Source organism: Lontra canadensis, unplaced genomic scaffold, assembly GCF_010015895.1.
Source record: "Lontra canadensis isolate GAN:19392208 unplaced genomic scaffold, GSC_riverotter_1.0 scaffold16, whole genome shotgun sequence".
Classification (NCBI taxonomy): Eukaryota; Metazoa; Chordata; class Mammalia; order Carnivora; family Mustelidae; genus Lontra; species Lontra canadensis.
The window spans coordinates 8,274,150-8,301,705 of record NW_022631010.1 but is presented as its reverse complement, the minus strand read 5'-3'; the positions used below and the strand labels follow the sequence as shown (position 1 = coordinate 8,301,705).

The window sequence follows — 27,556 nt, the reverse complement described above, 5'->3', positions numbered from 1 at the left end:
GCATCAGACTGCACGGAGAGAGTGACAGAACCCACTGTGATCTCAGGCTCACATGCCAGGACCCACGTCCCTGCCTCCCCAGTGGCCCTCACAGCGGGACCAGACTAGTCCAGTCCCACTCCATCCCCCTCCCTGTCCGGAGGGTAGCAAGGAAAAACTGCTTTGCTGCTTTAAACTGTCTCAGCCCAGCTTCCAGGCAGCCCCTCCCTTTTCAACCCAAAGGCCCAGATCAGAGGCTAGTGGAGCACAGCCTCTCTGAGATTCTATCTCCATCAACAACCATCCTCCACAGTCCCTTAGTCATTCCCCAAGGGGCCTGGTGCTGGTGTAAACAGGAAACGAAATTTCAAAAAGAAAGAAAAAAGCTCCCTTCTGGGCCTTCCTGGTTCACTTAGACCCTGAAGGGAAAGCAGAAAGTCTGACTGATGATGGACAGAGAGAATGTCATGGGTACCAAGGCTCACAAAAGGCCTGATGACATTTTTGGAGGAACTCTTGCTCGGAAAGGCTTCCCCTACCAGCCTTCCAGGGCCCCTCTACCCCCACTACTGCCCAGAAGCCAACCCTAGCCCTGACCTGAGGCTCAAAACAGCACAGCACAGAAACTTTCCTTCAGTGGAAGCAAGAGAAGGCAATGAGAGAGGGCCAGAGGAAACAGCAGGTGGGAAGGGAAGCTCCCTGCGGTTGAGGCCTGGCTTTTCCTGGCCTGGGGAGGGACCTGCACTCATAGAGCTCATTTTCACTGTTATTTTCTGGGTAGAAAACCCAACCTCTTCCCACTCCTTCCCAATTCCCAGTGCTTCCTGAAGGATTGCCTTGGGCTTATGAAAGCTTACGAGGCAGCATCCTTTTGGGGCTCCCTTCTGGTCATCATTGGTGTCAGGGTACACCCTCTGACCTTGTTGTTTCTCAAGACTCCATAGTGACACCCACAAGTGGTTGATGGTGAGAACTTGAGCAAAAAAAAAGTGTGGCTCTGGCCAGGCTACATAGGAGCCCTTGGCATTGTATCTACCAGACTCTGGGCAGAAGGTACTCACCCTATCCCATACCCCATTTCCTTACCAGATGCCAACTCAGATTTCTACCTTGCTAAAGAAAACATATTAATATTCTGTTCCTGTTTGCCCGTAAAGGGCAAAAAACTAGGGAAAGAAAATAAGTGATAGCAACCACTAGGCTCTTCCCTCTCTTTTTCACTTTCAGGGAAATTTCATTAAGAGGTATGCTCAGGGCACTGGCTGGTTCTGCTTCCAACAACTCGGCCCTTTCCACTGGCAGTGCTTCAAATTCATAAGTTTCATTTACTCGGTGAATTATGGAATTCACACAAACTATGTTTTGCGCCGCTTTAGATGCAAATCACAAAACTTATCCTGGAAGAAAGTCATCAGGCTGAGCCTAACCCTTCTGCTAAATATTGGGCTTGCCATCTTCTTAAACCCAGTGGCAGCCGCAAGGGCAATCCACTCCCCCACTTACAGACACATCCCCAGGAGAGAAATCGCCAGAAATAGGCTTATCTTTAATAAGAGTATCAGAGACCTAAGTGTCCCTCTTACTAAGAAAGTCAAGTATGGGTGGGGTGTGTGTGTGTGTATGTAGTGTTAGGAATAGCAAATATTTCTAGCTTTTTCTAATGTTAATCCCATTTGCCAAGTTCACTTCTTTAAACAAAAGATCAAGGAAGAGGAGTCCTACTCTGAAAGTTCACAGTCATCTGCAATATGGCCATACCCCTGTCCTCTGAAAGCCTCCTATCAATATGACCCACAGAAAATATGCTCAGCTACTTCAGATGGACTGCTTCACCTACGTCCACAGGTGACTGCACTCCACACCAAAGGGTTCCAGAGAAAGGACATGAAAGATGCAGGTGTGGGAGACTCAGCTTTTTAAAACCTGATTCAGAAAGAAAATCTGATCCTGTCACTCCCTGTCCTGAACTCCCTCTGGAGCACCCCAGTCTAAATGGAGGCAATTTGGGGCACCTAGGTGGCTCAGTGGGTTAAAGCCTCTGCCTTCGGCTCAGGTCACGATCTCAGGGTCCTGGGATCGAGTCCCATATCGGGCTTTCTGTTCAGCAGGGAGCCTGCTTCCCCCTCTCTCTCTGCCTGATGCTCTGCCTACTTGTGATGCCGCTCTGTCTCTCTCTGTCAAATAAATAAATAAAATCTTTAAAAAAAAAAATGGAGGCAATTTGCCACTAGTGATCTGAAGGATAGATAGCTACAGGATAGGTCCACACTTATTTCAATGGTATACCAGGCACTCTGAGATAAGGGTCTTATTTACCTTCCCAGTTTCATTCCTCAAAGCCATTCTGAAGTACAGTCAGTTCCTAGAACAGGCCGTACTTTGTCACCTTCAGGACTTTTGTTCATTCTGTTCCTACCTAGAACAGCCTCTGCACATCACTTCTACGGACACCCACCTCTCTTCTTTCTGGTCAATTTTAATTGACCCTTTGAATCTTGGCTAAAAGATCCCTTTTTCTCCAAGGCTTCCCCAACTCCCTGTGTGCCCCAGTGGCCCCCTAACATTTCTTAAGAGCACACCCCATACTGCACGGACTCCTGCTGTTGACTGCCTCACCACAGTACATCCACAGTACATCCAGCATCTGGCATGGGGCCCACAACAGAAAAGACGGTTAAGCAGGTCTTACCACATATGCTTAAGGGGACACAGCCAATCACTCCAAGAGGATCCAGGGTGTACTGAACTGGCAGAGAGCTGAGTGACTTAGCAATTCATTTTTTGTGCTCTTAACAAGTACTGTTGTACTTGAGGGGGGCGGCTGGGTGGCTTAGTTGGTTGAGCGTCTGACTCTTGATTTTGGCTGGGGTCATGATCTCAGGGTCGGGGGATCCAAGCCCGTGTAGGGCTCCATGCTCAGTGGAGAGTCTGCTTGAAGATTCTCTCCCTCTGTCCCTTCCCCCAGTTGTGTGCATGTGGCCAACTGTGTACGTGCTCACTCTCTCTCAAGTAAACCTTTATTTTTTTTAAGATTTTATTTACTTACTTAAGAGAGTGAATGAGAGAAAGAGCTCCAGTGAGAGAAGGGACAGAGGGAGAAGCAGACACTCCTGCTAAGCAGGAAGCCCGATGCAAGGGTTGATTATAGGACCGTGGGTTCAAGACCTGAGCCGAAGGAGAGGCTTTAAGTAACTGAGCCATTCGGTACCCCTAAATAAATCTTTAAAACAAAACAAGTACTACATGAGGCATCACAGGGTTGAAGCCCATGGTCTCACTATCTATCTTCTCTTCTTTCTTAGACATTGTCATAAAAGCCCTGATTTTTAGCTGGGCTTAGAACCAAGACTACGTTTTCCAACTCTGGCCAGTGAGTCATTAGCACAGATGCTGTGTACAATCCTACCCTTCTTCTTTCATGCTGACTAGAATGCAGACTGCCTCACTGGGGCTCCAGCAACCAATTAGGAGGTGAAATCCACCTCTTATGAATGACTAAGCAACAAGATGGAATGAGTTGACAACGAGGAAAGAACAGCTATGGAGGATGACTGTGTAATAGGACAAACACAGTAAAAGGGCCTGTGCTGCTTATTACATGAGAGAGAAGAGCACTTCTATCTTGGCAAGCCAGTTATTCTGGGGTTTCAGTCATTTGTGGCCAAACATATCCTAAATGCTATTGGGGATTCAAAAAGCCCAGGATTTGCAATAGAGGTATTTCTGAGAACAGTTCAGTAACAGAAGAAGAAGCTGTCTGAATGTAAGGCTTTCAAATTCACACACAGGACTGGGTCCCAACCTCCTCGAAAATGCCAGTCTCATACATAAAACCAAGAGTGTGGATGACAGAGAATGAACAGGAATTCTCCTTTCTCCCAACACCCTCTCCCACCTTCCCCACTCAAGCTCCCTCTGGAGTAAATGCATCCATTACTAATAGAAGAACCATACAACTCTAATCTGGTATCCATCATCACAAGACATTATTTCATTCAGGTCAGAGATGACCAAAGGTGGAAAAATGGCCTCTGTCTCCCAGGAGGCTCTGCCCAAGGTTCTGTCCTGAGGAGATCACTTGTTTTTCCACTGTCTTACAGAGTCAGAGCACAAAATACTAGAAGCCCTGCTGGAGTCCAATAGGTCCTCTTACTTTCTGTTCCCTAGTCATGGATCTTTATTGAACATTTAAGGAAAAACAAGTCTTCAGCCTTGCTGAGGGAGAAAGCAACTTAAAAAAAAAGTTTCCTCTTTATTAGAGAAAGACTCTTCCGAAGAGAATATATCAAATACTACCCAAAAGGGGCGCCTGGGTGGCTCAGTTAAAGGGTTTAAAGAGGTTAAAGCGGGGTAGCTGGGTGGCTCAGTGGGTTAAAGTCTCTGCCTTTGGCTCAGGTCATGATCCCATGGTTCCAGGATCAGGCCCCGCATCGGGCTCTCTGCTCAGCAGGGAGCCTGCTTCCTCCTCTCTCTCTGCCTGCCTCTCTGCCTACTTGTGGTCTCTGTCTGTCAAAGAAATAAATAAATAAATAAATCTTTTTTTTTTTTAAATAATAAAAAATAAAGAGGTTAGAGCCTCTGTCTTTGGCTCAGGTCATGATCCCAGGGTCCTGGGAGCGAGCCCCACATAGAGCTCTCTGCTCAGCAGGGAGCCTGCTTTACCTTCTCTCTGCCTGCTGCTCTGCCTACTTGTGATCTCTGTCAAATAAATAAATAAAATCTTAAAAAAAAAAAAATACTACCCCAAAATCTAATAAGATGAAAAGGAAAGATATATTTGCAATCCCAAAAATGGGCTCAAGTGTGCTCCTTAGACCTCTGCCGGAAAGTGAAATCAAGACCAGCTGCTGAGGTCCATATCTGACAAGCCCCTAAATCATAAATTGCCATCTGGTACCTGCCTCAGTTTCCCCCATCTCCAACAGTGCTTACTACAAAGGTGACAAGGTAAGTGGACATGAGAGCTGATGTCCCCTGTGTTTTGTGCCCCAACCTCCCCTGCCTCTGTAAGTGGGCAAGCACCCTAAAATGTTTTATAGCATTGGAATATTGTCACTTTTTTGGTACTCCTGATTCATAACTAACAGTCATGGAAATACATGCTGATCAAATAGATTTCCTCTCCATTGGGGGGAAAAAAATTTAACAGTGTTCTCAATCTCAAAATTGTTGTATTGACTGTAGATGAAATTATGAAAGCAACAACGTGAAATGGCTTTTTTGATAAATCATTAAGGATGCATGGGAAAACAAGAAAGCCATTTAAGAAAGAAAAGACTCCTGATCCCCAAAGATGGGATAATTTGAGTGTTAAAAGACTAAATATGATTTAAACACAAGTATATGAAAATCTGTGAGTTCATAATGATAACTGTAAGAAGCCACACTGGCCACCTTTGAAGGCTGCTAGGACACTAGATTATCTTTTGAAAATCAATAATTAAAAAGAAAGAGTCCTTAGCGTGCCCTTACCACATAATGGGTATGAGGAAATTGATTAAACTATTCTTTTGTGTTTGAAAAGCTCCTTTAATAAAAAGTTTAGAAGGGGAAAAAGGTGCAGGGGCAGGAGCTGCCTGGTCTGCTGAAGGGCAAGTGATTAGGAGATTCCTCAGCAGAGAAAAACCAACATGGCCTCAGTGTGATGCCCCAGGCTCTCAGAACTAAAACAAACATGAAATTTCTAACACGTTTAGAAATAAAACAGCCTCAGTGCTGCCAAACTGGATGGACTTTCCAGTCTTCATCTTGTACCTCTTGGCAATGTTAGATCTGGTTGACAACTTCCTCCTTGAAACATTCCTCTCTCAGCTTCCACGATACATACTTTCTAGGTTCTCATCTTATCTGACTGCTCTGTCTTAGTCTCTGTGCTATTTTCCCTCTCCAAGACCTCTAAATGCTGGACTGTTCTGGACAGATTCTAAACCCCCTCTCCCTAATTATCATCATCCAGCCCCTCGATTTTAATTACCAATTCCACCAACCTCAATCCCTCCTCCAGTGGCAGACACAACTACTGTTCCCAAATACTTAACGACACCTCCACCAGAAAGTTCTCATAGGCATCTCAAACCTAACTATCTAAACAAAACTACAGATGTTGCCCATAAAACTGGTAATCCTGAGGGCTCACCATGCCAACAGGTTTGATACCACAATCTGTATCCTGTATAAGCCAGAAACTTGGGAGTGATGCTTAATTCCTCTCCCCTCATCTTCCCCCAGGTACCAGACACTACAGGTGGCTCCCTCCGAAAATCCATTCCACTCTTCCTAAATGGCACACAGTAGTCTGTGCAAACTAATTATTTTAATTCCATCTCCTTTTTCACAGCAACAGGTTCCTGAAGAGGGATTTTTATCCCCAGCTGAAGCCATGACTGTTTTAGAGTAGGCACTTGGCCTAAGATGGTACAATCGAAATATAGCTCTAGAATCTGATAAGAAGGCCATGGGGGAGACATTTGAGCTCTCTCTCCCTCACTAGCATGAGGAAAAAGGAAATCAGGTGCTATTAGCACTGGCATGCACCTTGATGACAGCCTGAGGATGACCAACACCTGAAAAGCAAGGACAGAGAAAGGTTTAAGCCAATCAATTTCATGATTATTTGCAACTAGATTTGCAAATTATTTGCAAATCCAAGTCCCGTTGAATCCACAGCCAAAACGTATCAAATGTAACTTTTTTAATCTCAGCAGTGACTCATCCCAGGCTCATCCCAGCCCCATCATCTCTCATCTACAATGGATTCCTAATTGCTCCCTCCAGTCTCCCTTCTCCTCAGAGCCAGTAGTCTTTCTAAAACTCATATCACTTGTGAAAATTAACGAAAGTACGTCTTGTTCACAATGAAGTCAGGAGGCCAGCAGGGGAAGCTCTCATGCCCTACCAGTCCTAGTCAAGTGCAGACCCAACAGGAAGACACTACCTTTCAAGTCAGTAGGTCAAGTCACTACTACTTTACTATCTCATCAGGAGGAAGAAAGGTTCTTTTTCTTCCCTGGTAACAGCCCAGCCAATGAGAGACAGTCCCAACCCAGCCAATGAAAAGCTACTATTCCAGTTTACTCCCATGGCCTTTTTGTTTGAACAGCCTTGCCACCTTCCCCCATTCTCCTCCATGGAAGACCATTCTTCTTTGTTCTGTTAACTTGCCCATGGTTTTGGAAGTAGTTTTCTTGTTTCAGATTACAAGTCTCTGTTATTTCCCAACAAACCCACTTTTGCTGGTAACGTGACTTTTATCTTTAATGTTAACATTAGTTGTGGTAGGAAGTGGGACCCAGGAAAGATCCCTCAAAACTCCAAGGCTGGTGACAAACAGGTGCCAGTACCCATAGAGCCAAATGGGCTCACTGCTTTCTCGACAACCCTGGAGGGTGAAGGTTAAGTTTTTTCCTGGATTTTAAGCTCTACTTTGTGTCCAAGCTCTCCAGGCTTTATTTGAAATCTATCTTAAGGTCTTGTTTCTTATGAGAGTACTCTTTTGCCCTTCAGTCTGACTCCGTTTCAGAGTCAGATTTCCTACTGGAACTGTCCTGGCCTTGGGCCTGATTCCTTCTCGAACCAGGCTCTTCCTGTTTAAACTGTGCTTTCAGGCATTTTCTCCTTAGAGAAAAACCTCTAAGATATGGGATCCCAGTCATCAGAATGCTTTGAAGGTGCCCCCCTTTCTGGGACCCTCACTGGTTTTATGTTTAAAAACTATGGCCCCGGGGCGCCTGAGTGGCTCAGTGGGTTAAGCCTCTGCCTTCGGCTCGGGTCATGATCTCAGGGTCCTGGGATCGAGCCCCGCATCGGGCTTTCTGCTGGGCAGGGAGCCTGCTTCCGCCTCTCTCTCTCTCTCTCTCTCTGCCTGCCTCTGCCTACTTCTGATCTCTCTCTCTGTCAAATAAATAAAAAATAAATCTTTAAAAAAAAAAAAAAAAAAAAACTATGGCCCCTCCACATGCACATTTATAACCAAATAGATTGACTTAGTGAAAAGTAATTTAGAGCACCAATAGCTACTATGGGGAATTTTCGATCTCCCCAAACTTGTTTTTCTCAAACTAAATTAGAAAGCTGTGGCTCCTTAAATGAGAGACAGAGAGAGACCTGAATGGGATGCCTATTTTAATTGGTACCTTGAGGGATCCAAACATTTTCAGGATTCTAAGATGGCCTCTGTGCAAAACATTATTTCTAAATTAACTGAGCCAAGCAAATCATGGAAAGAAGACTAAACGGCTTCTGAGTCTTCTTTTTCTAACTAAATGGACCAACTTAAACAAAAGTAATTTAAAACTTCAGTGGCCATTATAGAGAACTTTCAATCTCCCCAAACTTACTTTCTCAAAACTGAAATGGGCAGCCATGGCTCTAAAATTGTTAAAACTGAATATGATTTTGGGATTTGGGGATTTTGAAGCTTCCAAACATTACCAAGAATCTCAAAATGCCTCTTCTATACTAATGGAAGCAAGCAAAGTAGAAAAGGGGGCTTCTGAAGCCTCTTTTTTTCCTTTCCTGTTTTCTATCTCCAATTTATCTGGTGTTCAGTTCCTACCTTCGCTACATCCCCCACCTCTTTGTATACTGACCCTTTCACCGAACTTCCCTTTTCCTCTGAACCTCTCCCCACTCCCTCCTTTCCTGAATGTAATAAAACCTGCCACTTTAAAGTTAAGTCTTGGGGTGCGTGGGTGTGACTCAGTCGTTAATATTCTGCCTTCAGTTTGGGTCATGACTCCAGGGTCCTGGGATCAAGCCCCACATCGGGCTCTGCTTGGTGGGAAGCCTGCTTCTCCCTCTCCCACTCCCCCTGCTTGTGTTCCCTCTCTCACCGTCTCTCTCTGTCAAATAAATAAATAAATCTTTAAAAAAATTTTTTTTACAAGTTAAGTCTTTGGATCCAAATAAATCCCAAATCTCTTATGTTCCCTGGACCAAAGTCAGACTGCGAGCCAGAGTTAAAGTTTCCTAAAGTGACTCAGGATCCATGTTCGCTGAAGAATTTAACATAGTTATTCCAACTTACCACCCCAGTTTCTAAGATTTGTATCAGCCAGGCCATGCGCTTGTTGGGGAGGACCACGCCAAACGCTGGATGAAATTAGCCCCATGAGAACATCCTAAAACATTTAGAGAAACAAACCCCTAACTTTGGCCAGATCCTAGAACGCTCCCTGCAAATCTCCACTGGGCAATTACAGTAGCTTTTCCTAAGCCTGTTGACTGGAACAGAATTCAGATTTGCACACAACAGCCTGATGACCTGGTCTAACTACTATAACCAACTCCAAAGTGTCTCCGGGTAAGATTCTAGTCTTCCTTTAGAGAATCCACCTGGGTAGCATTTAGCTCTCATTTACTAACAGGTTGAACCAGGATTTTTTAGTTGAAGGAGCAGCATGGAATGGGAAACTGCGTCTCCTCCACATTTAGCTAGCTTGGCAAATCAGTTCACTCACACCCACAAGGGCCACCTGAAAGACCACTAAAACTCTTGATTTTCAACTCTGGCCAATGACAGCCCCTAAACAGAACAAAACCCCTTGGTTTCTGCTATAGGTGCAAAGGGCCAGGGCAATGGGAAAAAAGACCGTTACAAACCTAAACATTCCAGAAACCTTCAGCCCTCTTGCCAGCCTTTCAAACGTCCTCCTAATTCCCAGCAATGGGGCTCCAAGGACCTACAGGGGCTCTTCCCAGTCCCCATTCTTAATTGGCCTGAAGAAACCACTCTCCAGACTGAGAATGAAATCTCTTTGTCTTACTAACCCCACAGCTACATTCTCTGTGTGCTATACCACTCCTGGAAAGCAGGTCCTGCTGGCAATAGAGCATGAAAACAGCCCAAATAGTTGGGCGGGGAGAAGGGGTTTCTCTCATAAACCTCAAAGGTTCCTGTCTCTGCACCTATTCCTTTTCGGTTAGACCCTTGGAGAGATTCCCACCCTTTTCTCCTTAGTTTCTCCATCCCATTTATTCACTGGGACAAGATTTCTCAGGAAAGTATTATGCCAGAATTTCTCCCGAAAGAAGCAAATAACTCTAGAATCAAAATTGCCAACCAGGTGGATTAAATGAGCCTTCAGCCTTTTCTGTTTGCTCCATCTCTGATGGCATGATAGGGGAGTCTGGGGACACGGCTCATTTGTCCCCATCGGGTCAGCTGCCACCCTCTTTATGGGCAGATTCCTCAACTGATACTGGCAGGATTCACAGCACACCTCCCACCAAGATTCAAACAGATCCCTTGCCACCTCTCCCCAGATCAAATGCCCTATAAAGAAGCCCTTTAAGGCATCAAGCCCAGAGTAGGAGACCACAGACTCAGGGCCTTATCATCCCCTGTGCTAGGCCCTAGGAGCCCCTACTTTACCTGTGAGAAGACCCCTGGCCCCGGATGGAGGCTAGTCCAGGACCTCAGAGCAATAAGTAACATTATCCCTGGGCGCCCTGTTTTTTTCAACCCCCACACACTGATGTCCTTTCCCACTAAAAGCAAATCCTCCTTCCCTGTGATTGTTCTATATAGTGCACTTTTAGTATTCCGGTTCATAAGGACAGTATCGTCTTGCTTTCACCTGGGAAGAACAGTAATAAACCTGGACAGTAATGCTCCGGTTACACAGGCAAACCTTCTTAATTCCTTATAAACCTTAAAAGCTGATTTGGAGGATATAAAGTTTTCTGCAGGCTCTAGTTGGTTACAATATGTATATGATTTGCTTCTCTGCTCCCTTTCTCAAATCTCCTCACAGGAGACAGCACTCATCTGCTAAAACTTTTGGCCTTAGGGGCACCTGGCTGGCTCAATGGATGGAGCATATGACTCTTGATTTTGGGGTTGTGAGTTCAAGCCCTATACTGGGTAGAGAGATTACTTAAAAATCTTTAAAAACAAACAAACAAGAAAAACAACAACCACTTTGGGCCTTAAAGGGACATAAAGTCTCCCTCTCTCCCTCCCTCTCTCTCTCTACATATATATATTCCCCACTCCCCTGCCAGTTTGCTCAAACTCAGGTTCCATATTTAGGGCATCTGATCTGGAAACAAGAACTACTTTTGCATCCAGACAGAACTCCTCATGACTGCTTAATGCAGACAGATTACCTTTTGGCTTTCAGTGACATTTACAGGAAACTCCTATAACCAATGCAAATTTTTCATGGTTGGCTGACTATTTTTATTTATAGGATGAAAATGGTAAATATCATGCTGGGTACGCTAGTGTGACTCCTTTGAAGTCACTGAGGCAGCACCTTTACCTTTAGCTACTTCAGCCCAAAAGAGTTACTTGAGCTTAGCCCAGGGCAAAACAGTAAATATTTATACTGATAGCTGCTATGCCTTTGGGGTAACTCATGATTTGGAATGTTATGGAAACAACTAAGTATCCCTACCTCCAATGGGGACAAAATTAAACATGGCTCCTATGTCCAAAATTTATTAGATGCCATGTTTTTGTTGGTTGCTCTGGCTACTATTTAGGTTCCTAGGAATCCCTGGATGCCAAATTGAACACCTTGCAGAAATTTCTGCCAAAAACACTGTTCTCAAGGAAACCAACAGCCTAACTTCTGTCATGTTTCAAAAGAATGTTCTGCCAAATGATAATTTAGAAAAACTGACCAGAGATACCCAACAATTGACCCCAGAGAGGGAAAATTAGGAAATCTAATCATCGTTGGTTCAATACAAAGAGAACACTGGTTTGGACATTACAATCAAGCCCTACCAAAACTTCTAAAATCCCTGCTTAACAACTGCACGTACCTTAAACCGTTAGTCTATTGACAAAATGATAGCATTCAACAACCAATAAGTTTTGATAATATTGATAAATGTGTTTGGGTCACAGTTGGCATGTTTTCACTGGACACACAAACTAATCACAGCGATTCCCTGTACTTCTTGTGGGGCCCCCAGGAAGAAGGCATGACCTTGGCCATGGGACTTTAACCTGCTGGAAAATCTTGCAACCATGTGAAGCCTGAAAACAAAAGCAATGTGAAAGAGAGTGACTGAGGCTTGGTGACATCTGAGTCCCTAGATTTTTTTTTTCTTTTTTTTTTGAGCCCCTAGATTAAATTAGGCCTGAAGCTGGAATTCCCTTGGTCTTTAAGTTACATGAGCCAATGAATTCCTTTTTCATAAAATTTGAGCAGCTTCCTGTGTTTATAACTAAAACAGTCTTTGTTTTCTTCTTTTCCAATTAACATCTTTTTTTTTTTTTTTAATTTGATAGAGAAAGACACAGCAAGAGAGGGAACACAAGCAGGCGGAGTAGGAGAGGGAGAAGCAGGCTTCCCGCCAAGCAGGGAGCCCGATGTGGGGCTTGATCCCAGGACCCTGGGATCACGACCCAAGCCAAAGGCAAATGCCTAATGACGAGCCACCCAGGTGCCCCCCATTACATCTTTTCTGTTCTTCTTCCCCACACTCCCTAAGTGCAGGTTGTGTTTGTACACCGTATCCTTAGTGAGCAATCCACTGCCATCAGCGTCTCTTCTGTTGGCTCATCCTCCAGGACACTAATCATGTCCTCTCTCCCAAGCTCTAAATTTCAACCTGCCAGTAAGACACTTTGATGTCCAACCAGCACCTTAAACTCGATAGGTCCAAACTCATCACCTCCTTTCCAACCACACAAGCTCTTCCTTCTGTTCTCCTTCAAGACGCTAATGTACCTGAGACGCACTCCATGGGAAACACTGATCTTCACCACTGTCTCCAAGCCCCTGTTGGAAGCCACAGGCCCCAAATGGCATCACTTACACCAACTTCCCAAACCGGAGCTTAACACCGAATCTAAATGCAGCTTCAACCTCCCTCAGAAATGTAGTCTTAACTGGTTGGTCAGGAATTTTTGATCAGTGCCTGTCGGTCTGCCACATGGACCCTCTCTATCCCCCAAAGGAAGATAAGGTTATCTACATGAGAAGATCCCCAGCTTCTCTCCCCTTGCCTGGAATGTTTTGCTAGTAACTTTCTTCCACCCCCTGCCCCAATAAAAACCTTCCATTCCGTACAACTCCTCAGAGCTCCCCTCTACTTGCTAGATAGGATGCTGCCCAATTCATGAATCATTTAATAAAAACCAATTAGATCTTGTTTAAAATTTACTTAGTTGAACTGTTGTTAACAACCCCCCCACAAACACCCCTCATCAATTCTCAAACTGTGTGATCCTCTTATGACAGGGTCTTTCCTTATTCTCATTCCCACTGCTAGCACCCTTGCTGCCGTCTGCATGTCAACCTTTCTCTACTACAATGGCCTCTCAATTGGTTCTCCACCAGTTCCTCCCTTTTCTAATTTATTCTGCACACACTCCCAGATTAATCTTCATAAAGCGCAGCTCTATCATCCCCCATCTCCACTCATTTCTGCCTAGTGAATTAAAGACAAACTACCTCCACTCCAGGCCCTTTACACCCTGCACACACCACATGCTTCATCCAGACACAATTAACTACCCGTTGGCCCTGATTACATCCCACCCTTCCTTCTTCTCCCCCTTTGCTCCTTGCCTTTTCTCCTCCCTGCTCGTGCTTCAAGTCCCATCTTAGAAGCCACCAAGACTCAAGGAAGGTCCTTCCTGATGCTCATCTGTAGCAGGCAGGAATAAAAAATGGCCCTCCCTGAAAATAAATTGATCCAAGAATCTGTGAATAATTACCTTACAATGCAAAAGAATAAATATTCCCTCATATGGCAGTGTGATTGAATTAAGGGTCCTGAAAGAAGGCATATCCTGGATTATCCAGTTGGCCCCTAAATGCAATCACCTCTAGCCTTCTAAGAGTGAGGCACAGAAATTTTGGACACACAGAGGAGAGGCAATGTGAAGACGGCACAGACAGAGATGTGGCCATATGCCAAGGAATGCCAGTAGTCACCAGAAGCCTGGAAGAGGCGAGGCATGGATTCTGCTCTAGAGACTCTGAAAGGAATGCAAGCCTGCCAATACTTTCATTTCAGCCTTCCAGCCTCCAGAAGCTAGAGAATAAATGTCTATTGTTTCAAACCACCCAGTTCCTGGGAATTTGTTAGAAGAGCCCCAGGAAACTAACAGACCATTCTTCCCACCAGCTTTATCTCCTACGAATAAAGTTCCCACAGGATGTAACTCATACGTCTCTCCACACCATTCATTGCCTATCTGTATTTACGTTAAGACGGAACTTCCCGTAAGCGGATTGGATTTCAAGCTCATCAAAAGTAGGGACTGCATTATTCATCTTTGTTTATCTTGAATGTTCCTTGCCTTGAATCTGGTAAAAGCTCAATAACTGTCTTCTTAAAACTCATTGATTTTTTTTTTTTTTTTAAGAGAGAAAGAGAGGGTGAGCACACACATAGGAGTAGTGGGGAAAGGCAGAGGCAGGGAAAGAGAATCTTTTTTTTTTTTTTTTTTAATTTGACAGAGAGAGAGAGATCACAAGTAGGCAGAGAGATGGGGGGGAGGAAGCAGACTCCCTGCGGAGCAGAGAGCCCGATGCGGGGCTCGATCCCAGGATCCTGGGATCATAACCTGAGCCGAAGGCAGAGGCTTTAACCCACTGAGCCACCCAGGCGACCCAGGAAAGAGAATCTTAAGTAGGCTCCACACCCAGTGCAGAACCAACCGGATGGGGCTCAATCTCATGACCCCGAGGTCATAACCAGAGCTGAAATCAAGAGTCTGATACTTAACTGACTGAGCCACCCAGGTGCCCCAAAATTCACTAAATTTTAATCAAAGTCATTAATGTTTTATCTACAAAGCCTAGAATAATGGTGTGCCAGCATTTGTGTGGGGAAGACCACCCCTAGAGCTACAGCTATACAAATCCAATTAATGACGAAAAGGGCTGCATTTTCAGCCTTTCCCAAAGGTTAAAATGACTGGGGCCAGGGAGGCTGGTGAGGGAGATCCCCCGGGGCACCCATAAAACCCAGAGTGGTCACGAGCTCTATCTGCAAACAGTAACTAATGTTGCCAGGAATAAGGAATAAGCGGGCAGAGTAAAATCTTTCAGAGCCCTAAATAGTTCAGTCCTGCCCTACAAAAGGTAGAAGTCTCTGCATATTTCCCTTGAGTAATGGAAAATGCTCCAGAAAGAGTAAGAACACATCTGTCCTTTGAGCCAATCAGATTCATTAGTGGAAGGGCTTCAAACAATTCAAAATGCTACCCCCAGGGGCGCCTGGGTGGCTCAGTGGGTTAAAGCCTCTGCCTTCGGCTCGGGTCATGATCCCAGGGTCCTGGGATCGAGCCCCGCATCGGGCTCTCTGCTCAGCGGGGAGCCTGCTTCCCCTCCTCTCTCTCTGCCTGCCTCTCTGTCTACTTGTGAGCTCTCTCTCTGTCAAATAAATAAATAAAATCTTTAAAAAAAAAAAAATGCTACCCCCATATTAAAAAAAAAAAAAAAACCCTGCTTTGTTCTTCATAACATCACTACCACCTGAAATTATTACACATTTGACTCCCCCACTGGAACACAAACTCCACGTGGAAGGGACTTCAGTTATTCACTGCTATATCCCCCATGGCCTACAACACTGACTGATATATACAAGGTCCCCAATGCAGGTTTCTTCACAAAAGGAGGAAGAGAGAGAAGATGGCAGGTTAAGGAACAACTAAGGAGTTTTCCCCTTCTGAGTCTATAGGTTAAAATGGCAAGCATAATTTCTCACATAGCCAGCCACTCTGCACAAAATGGCACCAGCTCACGGCATTCACACAGATTTGCTAATTCCATAAGTTGGAAAGAACGAGAAATTCCCAAGAACATTCTAAGGATGAGACATCAAACCTCCAGAATGAAGGTGGGTAATAGAATAAGAAAATAATCTCCAGCAGCTGCTGGCTGCTTTTCTGTCCAGCAATCTTGCAAAAAGGAAATACCTGCTTCCTTCAGCTTGGACTTCCAGAAGCTAAGCCCCTGCCAAACTGGTTGTCATTCTATGCAAAGACAGACAGATGCATCAACCAAAAAACTTACTCACCATCTGTGTAACAAGCACAGCTGTAGCGGCCCCTCTAGTCATCGCACTGTGGACAGGCTGGCTGTTGTCCCCACCCAACTCCATCTCAGCTGAGAAGTTGAGGTTTGATGAATAGAATAAGCTCTAACACCTCAGTCATCTAGTATTAAGAAAAACTCCACTAATCCACAGTGAAATTTCTAGATAACCAAAATGTACCTGCTTCATCAATTTAAAAAAAAAAAAAAAAAAGCTTTCTTATAAATGTTCGGGATTGCAAATCTTCTACCAAAAGATTATTATGCACCTCTGCAATGAGGACACTTATTTAACGACATCATCCTAGGTTTTCTTTGTTAAAAAAAAAAAAAAAAATTAAGCTGAGTGAAATTTAAATAAATAAACTTAAATAAATTTAAATAAATCTTAAAGATTTTATTGGCCGTATCCAATGATGCATGAATACAGCAGCATCCCATCTAGCAGACAGAAAGGAGCTCTGAGATGCTGTACAAAATGAAAGACTTTTATAGACAGAAGTGAGTAGGAATAAGGAAGTCATGCTAAGCCAAAGCAGACTGGCTACTGTGAAGTCATTTTCCTTTAGGGGATGACAAGGGTCTATCAGGCAGATTACCTAACTGGTGCTGTCAGATGACTTTTGACTAGATTCCATTTCTGGGACAGCTGAAACTAATTAAATCTCAGTTTGGTGATGTAAAGCTTAGCATGAGGGACTCCATTAGGGGCCTGCAATCTTGTTTTCAGTGCCTGAAACCTCAATTGTTCTGCCTGGACAGGACTCAGGCACTAATGAATGAAGATGCTATCTGCCCCAATAATATAGACTTTGTGCTTCAGTGCTCAAATGTGAATCCCAGAGGATCCTCCCTCATTCTCAGGCCACTGCAGACCTGTCTTCGGAATGTTTCCAAGCTGCCTCTCTCCCAGATAACTCTATCAAGGACGGAGAATGCAGATGGCCCAGGCTCTTAGAACTAGGCCTGACCTAAGAATGGACACAGCGAGTGAGCAATTCACTATCCGAGAGGGTCCTCAGACTCGGTGCCCACTCAAGGGCTTCTAGAAACGCACAGTTAAACATAAGTCCCTGCTGTTCCAGAGCCATTTACTCCAAGAGGTCCTGGCTTGGAGCAATAAGCTCTCCAACAGAAAGGCTTGAGATCAGCAGGACCAGCAAGACACACAGGCCCTGCAGGCAGGTATTCTGAGGCCTGAGGAGACATCAGGTGAGAAGAAATCTATCTACAGGCTTCTACACACAGAGAAAGAAATGTGAGTCATCATGCTTTGCAGCTGGTGACAGCGGGGAGCTGTCTATAACTAGTCCAATTCACCTTCACACCTGCATGCCAACTATGCACCTGTAGAGTTTCATTCTATTAGGGGGATGCAGAGGATGAATACCATGAAAGGCTCCAAATCACACAACTTCCAAAATAATGAGCAAATGTATACTACTCATCGTCACAAATACATTCTCAGTACTTAAGAACTGTAATCCTAGAATTCACTAAAGTACATTCATTAATAATGAATATCAATCTTGCAAACACAAGTAAGAGGGAGTGGTGAACTAGACAAAAACAAACCAAAAAAAAAAAAAAAAAAGGCTGCAACTGACTTTCCAAAGAAGCAAGTCTATCTCAAGGAGAAGAGTGCCCCCAGAAGAATGGGGAAAGGGGGAAAGCAGTACTAGCTGTGTGATCTTAGGAGAGATCATGTCACCTCTGGGCCTCAGCTTTTTCATCTGTAAGACAGAAACAATTCCTATCTCAGGGGTATTGGTGTTTTTTGAGCTGTGGATTGAAACCTACTGGGTCTTAAAATCAGTTCAGTGGATCACAACTAGCAAAAAATAAAAATATGGTGCCAGGAGTCAGGTTAATTCTGAAAGGGGTACACATCATGCTAACATAATGTGGTACTTCAGTACTAGAAATAAATACTGACATGCCAATATTTTCTTTTTGCTCTCCAACACTAATCACTACACTCAACAAATTCCTCCTGAAACCAGAAGCCTGGTTCTCACTGCCCAACCAGTTGCTAATCTTCACAGCTGACTTAGCACTACTCCACCTTCTGACAACCATATGTGCTAGGGACAAGCCAAGTGTGACAGTAACCAGGAGCTTTTGACCAAGTCAGCAGGACTTTTCCAGTTTTCTTGTCCCAGGGACAGTCAGTTTTGCCTCCCTCCAGAAATCATCATGACCGATCGACACACATCGTTTAATGAATCTTGTGGGAGATACAGAACTCCAAGACAAGGAGCCCAACCCCAGAGACTTTATTTGCTGATGAGAAAGCACCTAACCAGAATCTGAATAGTCAAGTCCTACAGAAGACTGGAGAAGGAAGGAAGATGAAGAAATGGAGTGCAGGAGCAGAGAGGGTTCCACGAGAAGCTGGGGCTGAAGCGAGCATCAGGGGGTAAGGGCTCCACGCCACACAGGCCTCACATTGGTGAGGGTCCAGGGCCCATGCTAAGATGCCCCTGCTTCCAGCATTCAGGCCCCAAAGAACTCTGGGGCCACTAACCCACCTCCTCTCTCCAAGACAGGTGCAGAGTAAGGCAAGTGCTCCCCGCCGCCCTGTTGGCTAACCACGAGATGCTCACAGGTCTTCCTCTGTTACAGGCTCTTTGGCCAACCCATGGAAGGAAATGAGTAGGGAGACCAGGAGGCCAGGAAAGCAGAATGGCTAAAGCAAAGAGCATGGAACTCAGGTTCAGCCTACCTGGGTTCAAATTCTGACTTGAAGTTCAGGCCTTTTTGCTCATCCCTGTAAAACAAGAGCCAATACTTCTGATCATCCAGGAAGCCTACCTCTGGATACATATACAAGTCACCAGCTGGTCATGGTACGACCAGGACCGTATGACTGGGATGTGTAATCACATCACAGCCCTGCTGAACAGCGCCCCCTGGCCCTCACACACCTGCAGGGGTCACTGCAGCATGTCTGTGAAAAATCGTATCTTTCAGCTTCCTTAACTATGAGAAACAAAACAAAACAAAACTCTTACAAATAAATAAGATGTGCCCATGCCCACATGAAAAAAAATCAGCAAGAGATAATTTGCCAAATACAATAACCTGTACACTTATTTAACCTCACTAATAATCAATGTCATAAAAAATAAAATGGCCATAGTAGCCATTTTCTCACATCAGACTGAACAGATCAAAAGGACATTCATGGTGAACCAGGCTTGGAGAAAACCCGTAAGTTCATACAGTACTCACACAAATGTAAATTAGTACCACCTTTCTGAAAAGCAGTTTGGAAATATGTATTAAGAACCTTTAAATGGTTCCCATCTCCTCTGATCTAGTCATTCCTTGGCAAGAAATATACCCAAAGTGAGTATCTATAGAAATACTTCATTTACATGAGGATGTTCATCGTGTCCTTATAAGAAGAAACAACTGGGGCACCTGGGTGGCTCAGATGGTTAAGCATCTGCTTTCGACTCGGGTCTTGATCCCAAGGTCCTGGGATGGAGCTCCATGTTGGGCTCCCTGCTCAGCAGGGAGTAGGCTTCTCCCTCCCCCCTGCCTCTACCCCTGCTCATGTGTGTTCTCGCTCTCTCTCTCTCAAATAAATACAAACTTTAACCAAAAAAAAAAAAAAAAGAAAAGAAGAAGAAGAAGAAGAAACAACTTACATGATCTACTTAACAAAGATAGGGAAAAACACCAAGCTGTCATAGAAAAAAGGTAAGCGGGACACAATAAAAATGTTATCAGCAGTTATATTCTAAGTAGTAAAATTAAAGGTAATTTAAATTCTTAAATATTTTCCACTCAGCTCCACATTTTCCACCAAACAAGCATTGTTTCTACACTTTGAAAAAGTGCCAAATGGATATATCTAAGCTTCTCAACTCCTCTGTGCTAGCTTCACCCTAAAACTTTCTGGCCTGGCTCTCAGGCCTTTCCACGGGGACCCCTGACTTATTCTTGGTCCATCTTTCCAGACACATTCCTGCTCCTTCAGTTCAAATGTCACCACCCCACAGGCCCTTCCTCTGTCCTTGCCCCCAAGCCATGCTAAATAGGCCAGAATGATGAGCAAGCCCCAGGCCCACATGGATAACCATAGGAGGCAACAGGAGATTCTGCAAAGTAACCAAAACAACCAGCCCCTGAGGTCAGCTTCCCCAACGACATTATCTATCTAAACAAAGCTAAGAGACATTTGTGATGAATGAAGATGAAAATCTTCAGGAAATTTCCAGGAAAAATTTTTTTGTGGAAAATTTCCCTGGAAAAAAAAGGGGGCCCTGAAAAATCTCAGACCATCTTGGTTTTCCACCCCCCCCCCCCCTTTTGATCCCCTGGACACTAAAAGTCTTTGGTTTTCCAACTTCAAAAAATGGCTCATTCTTATACTTTGGATTTTCTTTTATCTTATTAATACAGGATTTATTTGCCTTCCCTCTGTCAAACCCTGAGCTAACCACCTTCCCCAGGCTGCCTGGGGAGGTGTAAGAAAAGGAACATACAGGGTAGAGGAGAAACAGGAGAAGGATGGAGGCACAGGTCCTTCACATAGTGAAGAGGATGAGAAAGGCCACCATCAGGCAAAAGAGCCGCATGGCCTCCGAGAGGACAAAGCCCAGAATGGCGCAGGGGAAGAGCTGTTGCTTCAGAGACAGGTTTCTGACATGACCAATGATGAAATTCCCAAACACAGTCCCAGTTCCAGCCCCAGAGCCAGCCACGCCAACCATGGCAGCTCCAGCCCCCATGCACTTGGCTGCTGTGCCAATGTCCCTTGAAATGGCTCTGATTCAGCTGCGACTGGGAATAAGTGAGGTCAGGGGACACAGGGCTGCCAAGCTGCTGAGGCTCTTATCTGTCAGTGTTTCTGGTGCTTTTAGCACTGCTGTAGACATTAATCGGCGCAAGGGCTGAGAGGTGCCCCTGCCCAAGAAGGGGGTGGAGATGAACTTCGCACAGACCTACGTGTTCAGGGAATGAGGGGCTGTGGCAGGAGAGCTGCTCCCAGTGCACAGAAGACAGGGAGCTCGTATTCTGGATATTTTAAGACCAATGAGAAATGTCAAATGTTGTGTGTTAGAACACCAAACCTCGTAATGCGGTTAATTCTTCCTGAGATCTAGGAAAGAGGATCTAACCACAGCTCCTAGGACTCAAGCAGGACCCTTTGGAACAATGTCACTTGTCTGATAAGCCTCTAGGAAAGGCTGATATCTCTGGAAGAAATGGTTCTTGGTCAGAAGTGCTCAATGTAGTGTGTTTTCAACAGACCACTATGTGGAAATTAAAAATTCTCTATACAGAGAATTCCGTGGAGCAGACAGAAGATAGAAATGGCAGCTGTTCAAGAGAAAACTGAGAGTCTGGCTGGCATCCCTGTGAGAAAACAAAGCCCATGTGGCCCTTGTTCTCCCAAATCTATAGGGGGTGATAGACGTCACCTCAACACAGAGCAGACTGGATTGCAGTAGGAGATTCTACTTAAAGTAGCCAGTGAAGGAGGTCTTCGGGCTTCTACTAACTCCCCTCCTATTCAAAAAGTAGGGTGGGGCACTACACACCGACAGTTGAAGGGAATACAGAGATTTATGATTTAGGCCTTTAGAGGGAAGACCCTGGAAAAACTGGCTCAAGGGAATCAGAATGCACGCTGGCTGGTCAATCCCCCTGAGCTGCTTCTCGACTGATTATTTTTCCACCAATAACCTCTTATTTAGAAGACTATTATTATTTTGAAGACTGAATGTATCAGTAACTGATTCATTCCGAAGAGAAGTGCCCCATCACACTAAGTATCTAACCATGGCATCTTTGTTAGGCCCTTCAGGTAGGAGAGCGCAGCCAGGACTTGCACCACCGCCAGCAAGTCGCTGTTCCAACATCTAGGGAATGTACATTTCTATTGCAATAGTGGAAAGAGGCTGCATGTGTGATAATTTTCATCCAAATTCATCTAGTTAAAGCAGCACCAGTGCCGGCTCTCTTTAACATATCATTCCATACAATCTCATAAGAATTAAGACCATCATTTTAGGGGCATCTGGCTGGCTCAGTCATTAGAGCATACAACTCTTGATCTCAGGGTTGTGAGTCTGAGCCTCAGACTGGCAGGAAAGATGACTTTAAGAAAAGGAGGGACTGCCTGGGTGGTTTAGTCGGTTAAGCATCTGACTCTTGATTTTGGCTCTGGTCATGACCCCGGTTCTTGGGAGCTTCTGACTTGCAGGGAGTTTTCTAGATATTATTCCTTTGTTTGCCAGACATTTATGGCACACTCATCAACAGATCTTCAAGGTCTGTGCCTTGAGGATGCTCCCTCTAAGCCACAGGCAGCTACCCGTGCTTGATCCCTGCCCTTCTTTCCCATCCTCACACCTACAAAACAGTCATTCTTTTCTGCTTGTCTGGCTGTCAGTGAGCCAGCTGCCTACCACCACCAGAGGAGACCCTCGCCTGCCACAGTTGAACACTTCTACTCTCCACTCTCGTCTTCCCACAGCTTTGCTTCTTCACTGCTTTGCAGAATGCCTGCCAATTTTTCACAGGCATCTTCAGGCCTTTGGAAGTGTTCAAAGTTCTCTGTTTGTTCCAACATCTATTCTCCTTTCCTTCCATTATAACAGGAACCCCAGGGATTAATCAAGCACATGGCCACCTAGGAAGGGCATTTCCCAATTTGCCTTGCAGCCAGGCAAGGACATGTGACAGAGTTCTGACCAATGGGGTAGATGCAGAAACAGTGCATTTTCTAGAAGAGTCCTTACAGGAAAGGAACAGGCCTTTCCTCTTCTTTCATTCTTCCTGTTTGCTGAAATATGGATGTGATGGTTGGAATTCCAGCAGCCATCCTGTACTAGGGCTGGAAGTCACACACTCAGGATGGTGGAACAGCCAGAGAGAAGGAACCTGAATCTTTGACATGTGAGGAAGAAGTGTATTTATACTGATATCTTGTTTAAGCCATGATCATTTGTGGATTTCAGTCACTTGCAGCTTAACAGGACAGCAACTACTTTTTGGTAAAGAAGCCTGAGACTTTGCAGTAATGTTTAAAGAAAGAGGTTATAAACACACATAATACTGGTTACTTTATAAGGTAACAGAGACTTAAAAATATAAGACTGGGGCACCTGTGTAGCTCAGTCAGTTAAGTGTCTGCCTTCAGCTCAGGTCATGATTCCAGGGTCCTAGGATCGAGTTCCACATTAGGCTCCCTGCTCAACAGGGAGTCTGCTTCTCCCTCCGCCCGCCCCTCTCCCTGCTTGTACTCATGTGTCCGCTCTCTCCCTCTCTCTGTCAAATAAATAAATAAAATATTTTAAAAATATATAAGAACTTAGTAAAATCCACAAAATGGAAAATGTATAAAGGTTTACTGTTCAGAAAAACTTGGGTCCTATCACCTTCTGAGATACCATCTTCCATGTAGGATTTTTGGACCGTTGTGCAAAATAATGTTGGCAAGGTAAAACCTTGTCTGCTCCCCATTCTACTTGACCTCTCATGGTACTTGACACAGCTTTTCTTTCTTCTCAAAAACGTGTTCTTTCAGGATCTGGTAGCACACCACCCTCTTCTGACTCTTCCCTGATATCCTACCCAGCATCCTCTCCTCCATCAGTCAACTCCAATCGAACACAGGCACTTCCCATGATCAGTTGTCAGCTCTTGCCCTTCTTAATGTCAACAGCAGAAGCCCAGAATTCACAGGTGCCATCAATCAAGAGGAACTATGTTTATCCTTCACCCCAAACACGGAACAACAAGTGTTGCAACTGACTGCTTCTAATGTAAGATGAGCTCAGTCAAAACTGAAAACTTCCTGTTGATGAAAGCAGAGAGGGCGCATGCCTTTTGACCTCAATATCCCACTGAAATGAATGTCAATAAGCATAGTAAGGAATAAAACCATGTCCTTTTAGTCAGAAATAGTAAGGGACAGGGACCAACCACATATACAAGATTTCAAGAAATTTCTGGATAATAGTGTAGATTGAAGAACTAAGATGGAGGATATAAAACAAAGTATAGCCAAGAGGATATACTTCAGAAAGGCTCCAGAGAAAGTAGCAGCCCTCTGCTACCCTGGAGGAGTTCCAGACTGAGATCTGACAGATGGGATGGTAGATGAGATTTAGGAGGTGTGGTTCCCCATCCGTTCAACCTAAAATGAAGCCTATCAAGCAACAGGCCCCATCTAAGCACACAGAGGTCTCAGACAAAGTCCCAGTCAGGAGAGAGGTGAGCCCAGACATTGCTGCTCATTCTCTCCTTGTCCAAATGGAGAGAATTTGGACAAGTAAAATAAGATGTTACTTATTTGGGTTATCCTGCCCCGTTCATCCCGACCCTCTTCCACAATTGTCCTTGAAGGGGAGAGGGATGGAAGATAACCTTTAGTGCATGGTAACCAGACCCAATGAGACTATGGGACATCAAACTGCGATACAGACTCTAGGCTGCATACAAGGACTAGCAACTGGATGGGCTTGGTGCCGCCTGCCTTGGGAGGAAGCAGTTGTGTCCTGCAGACCAGAAGAAAAGACTGGCTCAAGCAAGTACACCCTGCAACACCCCCCCTCCGCAGTTAGTATTTTCCTGGGAAGACACACAGAGATTGTTAATATGCGAGCTTCATACAGTGCACATGACCCTCAACGTGATGTTTTCAGTCAACATTTATTAAGAAACAAATATTTGTGTCTCAAAAACCCATCTGAAGGGTGCCTGGGTGGTTCAGTCATTAAGCATCTGCCTTCTGCTCAGGTCATGATCCCAGGGTCCTGGGATTGAGCCCTGCATAAAGCTCCCTGCTCAGTGGGAAGTCTGCTTCTCCCTCTCCCACTCCCCCTGCTTGTGTTCCCTCTCTCGCTGTCTCTCTCTGTGTGTCAAATAAATAAGTAAAATCTTTAAAAGAAAATCTATTTGACTTTTTTTTACAGACTTCTTTATTTTTAGGGAGAGAGAGTGAAAAAGAGCACACGGTTGGGGGAGGGCAGGGGCAGAGGGAGAGGCAGAATCTCAAACAGACTCCCCTGAGATTACAATCTGAGCCAAAATCAAGAGTGAGACACTTAACTGACTGAGCCACCCACGCACCCGCATTTTAGACTTTAACAAAACAATACATAGGGAAATTTTAGAGTTATATTCCAAATAACAGTGGCAGGAGGTCAGAATTAATAGATTTCAAAACATTAATCAAAATTCAAAAGGAGGGTGCCTGGGTGGCTCAGTGGGTTAAGCCTCTGCCTTCGGCTCAGGTCATAGTCTCAGGGTCCTGAGATCGAGCCCCACATCAGGCTCTCTGCTCAGCAGGGAGTCTGCTTCTTCCTCCCTCTCTGCCTGCTTTTGATCTCTCTCTCTCTCTCTCTCTCTCTGTCAAATAAATAAATAAAATCTTTAAAAAAAATTCAAAAGGAATGTATGGTCTTCAAGATTACTGGTATTTTGAGAGTGGTCACACTGACAACATATGCTTTGTGAATAAACAATAAGAGGCTTTCTTCTAGAAAAAAAAAAAGAAAATGACCTGATGTCTTATAGTACCATATAAAGAAATTTTTAATGTAGCAACCAGGGTGAAATAAAGCTATACTCTGTAGTTTCTTCATCCTAAAGCATGGTCTACAAGAAGATGAAAGCTTGGGACGCCTAGGTGGCTCAGTTGGTTAAGCAGCTGCCTTCGGCTCAGGTCATGATCCCAGCGTCCTGGGATCGAGTCCCGAATAGGGCTCCTTGCTTGGCAGGGAGCCTGCTTCTCCCTCTGCTTCTGCCTGCCATTCTGTCTGCCTGTGCTCGCTCTCTCTCTGACAAATAGATGAATAAAATCTTTAAAAAAAAAAAAAAAAAAGAAGATGAAAGCTTGCCAGTTCAGGAAGCTCTACTGCAACCCCAAACAACACCCAGTTTGACAATCCACCCGATAATGGATCCCATTATTAGGGAGACCATATAAGGTGTCCTCCAAACTGGGACACTGCAGAGCAAAGGAGAGTATCACCCACCTCATCCACATCCATTAGCAATGACTGCTTCAACCCTTCTCTTCCTTGGTGAGTAATACAGTTCATTAAAGCTGCAGTTCCTGCCTTTTTTTTTTTTTCAAGATTTTATTTATTTATTTGACAGAGAGAATGCATGCACAAGTAGGTGGAGCAGCAAGTAGAGGAAAAGGAAGAAGGAGACTCCCCTTCCAGCAGGAAGCTGGATGCAGTACAAAATCCCAGGACCCTGGGATCATGACCTGAGCTGAAGGCAGATACTCAACTGACTGAGCCACCCAGGCACCTCCCTCTCTACACTCATAATTATTGAGGACCTCAGTAGTTGTCTATGTAATTTACATCAATCAATACTTGCCATTATTAGATATTAAAACAGAAATTCCCAAAATACAGGAAAACACAAGTGTGGCATTTCCTCAAGAAATTAAACACAGAATTACCACATGACCCAGCAATTCCATTTTGGGGTCTATGCCCAAAAGAACTGAAAGCAGAGGCAGATGCTTAATGACAGAGCCACCCAGGCACCCCGTGAAGAGCCCCATTTAATTGAGTTGTCTTTTTTATATATTCATTTTGTAGAACTTCTTTACATAGATTCTGGATACAAGTCTTATGTCAAATGTACTTTTTATATCTTAACATCTGTAGACTTTCTTTTCATCTGTAGATTTCCTTTTCATCTGTAGACTTCCTTTTCATTTAGTTCTTAATTTTAATGTAGCTCTATTTACCAACTGTTTCTTTTATAATTGGTGTTTCTTTTTTCTAATTAGGGGCTTTTAAATATCACCATACCATTATCACACCTATGAAAATTAACAATTCCTTCATATTAAATCTCCAATATTCAAATTTACCCAAAATTTTCACATTTTTTCCCTCTTCATAGCACTTTGATTGAATCAGGACCCAAATAAGGTCCAGAAATCATTAATATGCCTTAAGTCTTTTAATGCATAGGTTTATCATATCTATTGCTCCCCCTTTCTCTTAAAATGGGGCACAATATCTCCTTGCCATGTATTTTCTAAAGTAACCAGGTCATTTGCCCAACGGTGTTTTTCAATGCGTTCTCCTGTCCCTTGAATTTCCTGTAAACTAGCCCTTAGAACTAAAGTATTGATTAGGCTCTGGTATGATTTTTGGACAAGATTCCTCCTCTAATTTATACTTCCATCAGGAGATACCCAATATCTGGTTGTCTGATGGTAGCAGCATTGATGGTTATGGTCTCCTTCTATCAATTCAGTGGGGAGTTGAATATATTAATATTCTATCACTTTTTTTCCATTTGTTCTATTAAAATAATCAACTATTTGGTTACTCTAAGGTACAGTTCTTATGGGAAAAGCATGATAGTGCCTCAGAACAACCTCATTCTAAGCCCCATTATTCAGAGGAGAAAACGGAGGCAAATTATTGGGGGAGCCCAGGTTATAAACCAAGCAATCCAAGAACTCTGGGCTTGTAACCACTAAGCTCTAATGCCTCTTCTAAGATCAGGAAACATGCGAATACTCAGTATGTCTTTGCGGGGAAGGAGAGACCACAAAGACAGACACT

General features: G+C 44.2%; 1 protein-coding gene and 1 pseudogene across 1 annotated transcript in view; both read right to left on the bottom strand.

Moving 5' to 3' along the window:
* CDS2 (CDP-diacylglycerol synthase 2) overlaps window positions 1-27,556 on the bottom strand; it is a 55,957-nt gene that overhangs the window by 19,669 nt on the left and 8,732 nt on the right. The gene's annotated exons all lie outside the window — the stretch shown is intronic.
* LOC116868617 lies at window positions 20,340-21,040 on the bottom strand (annotated as a pseudogene).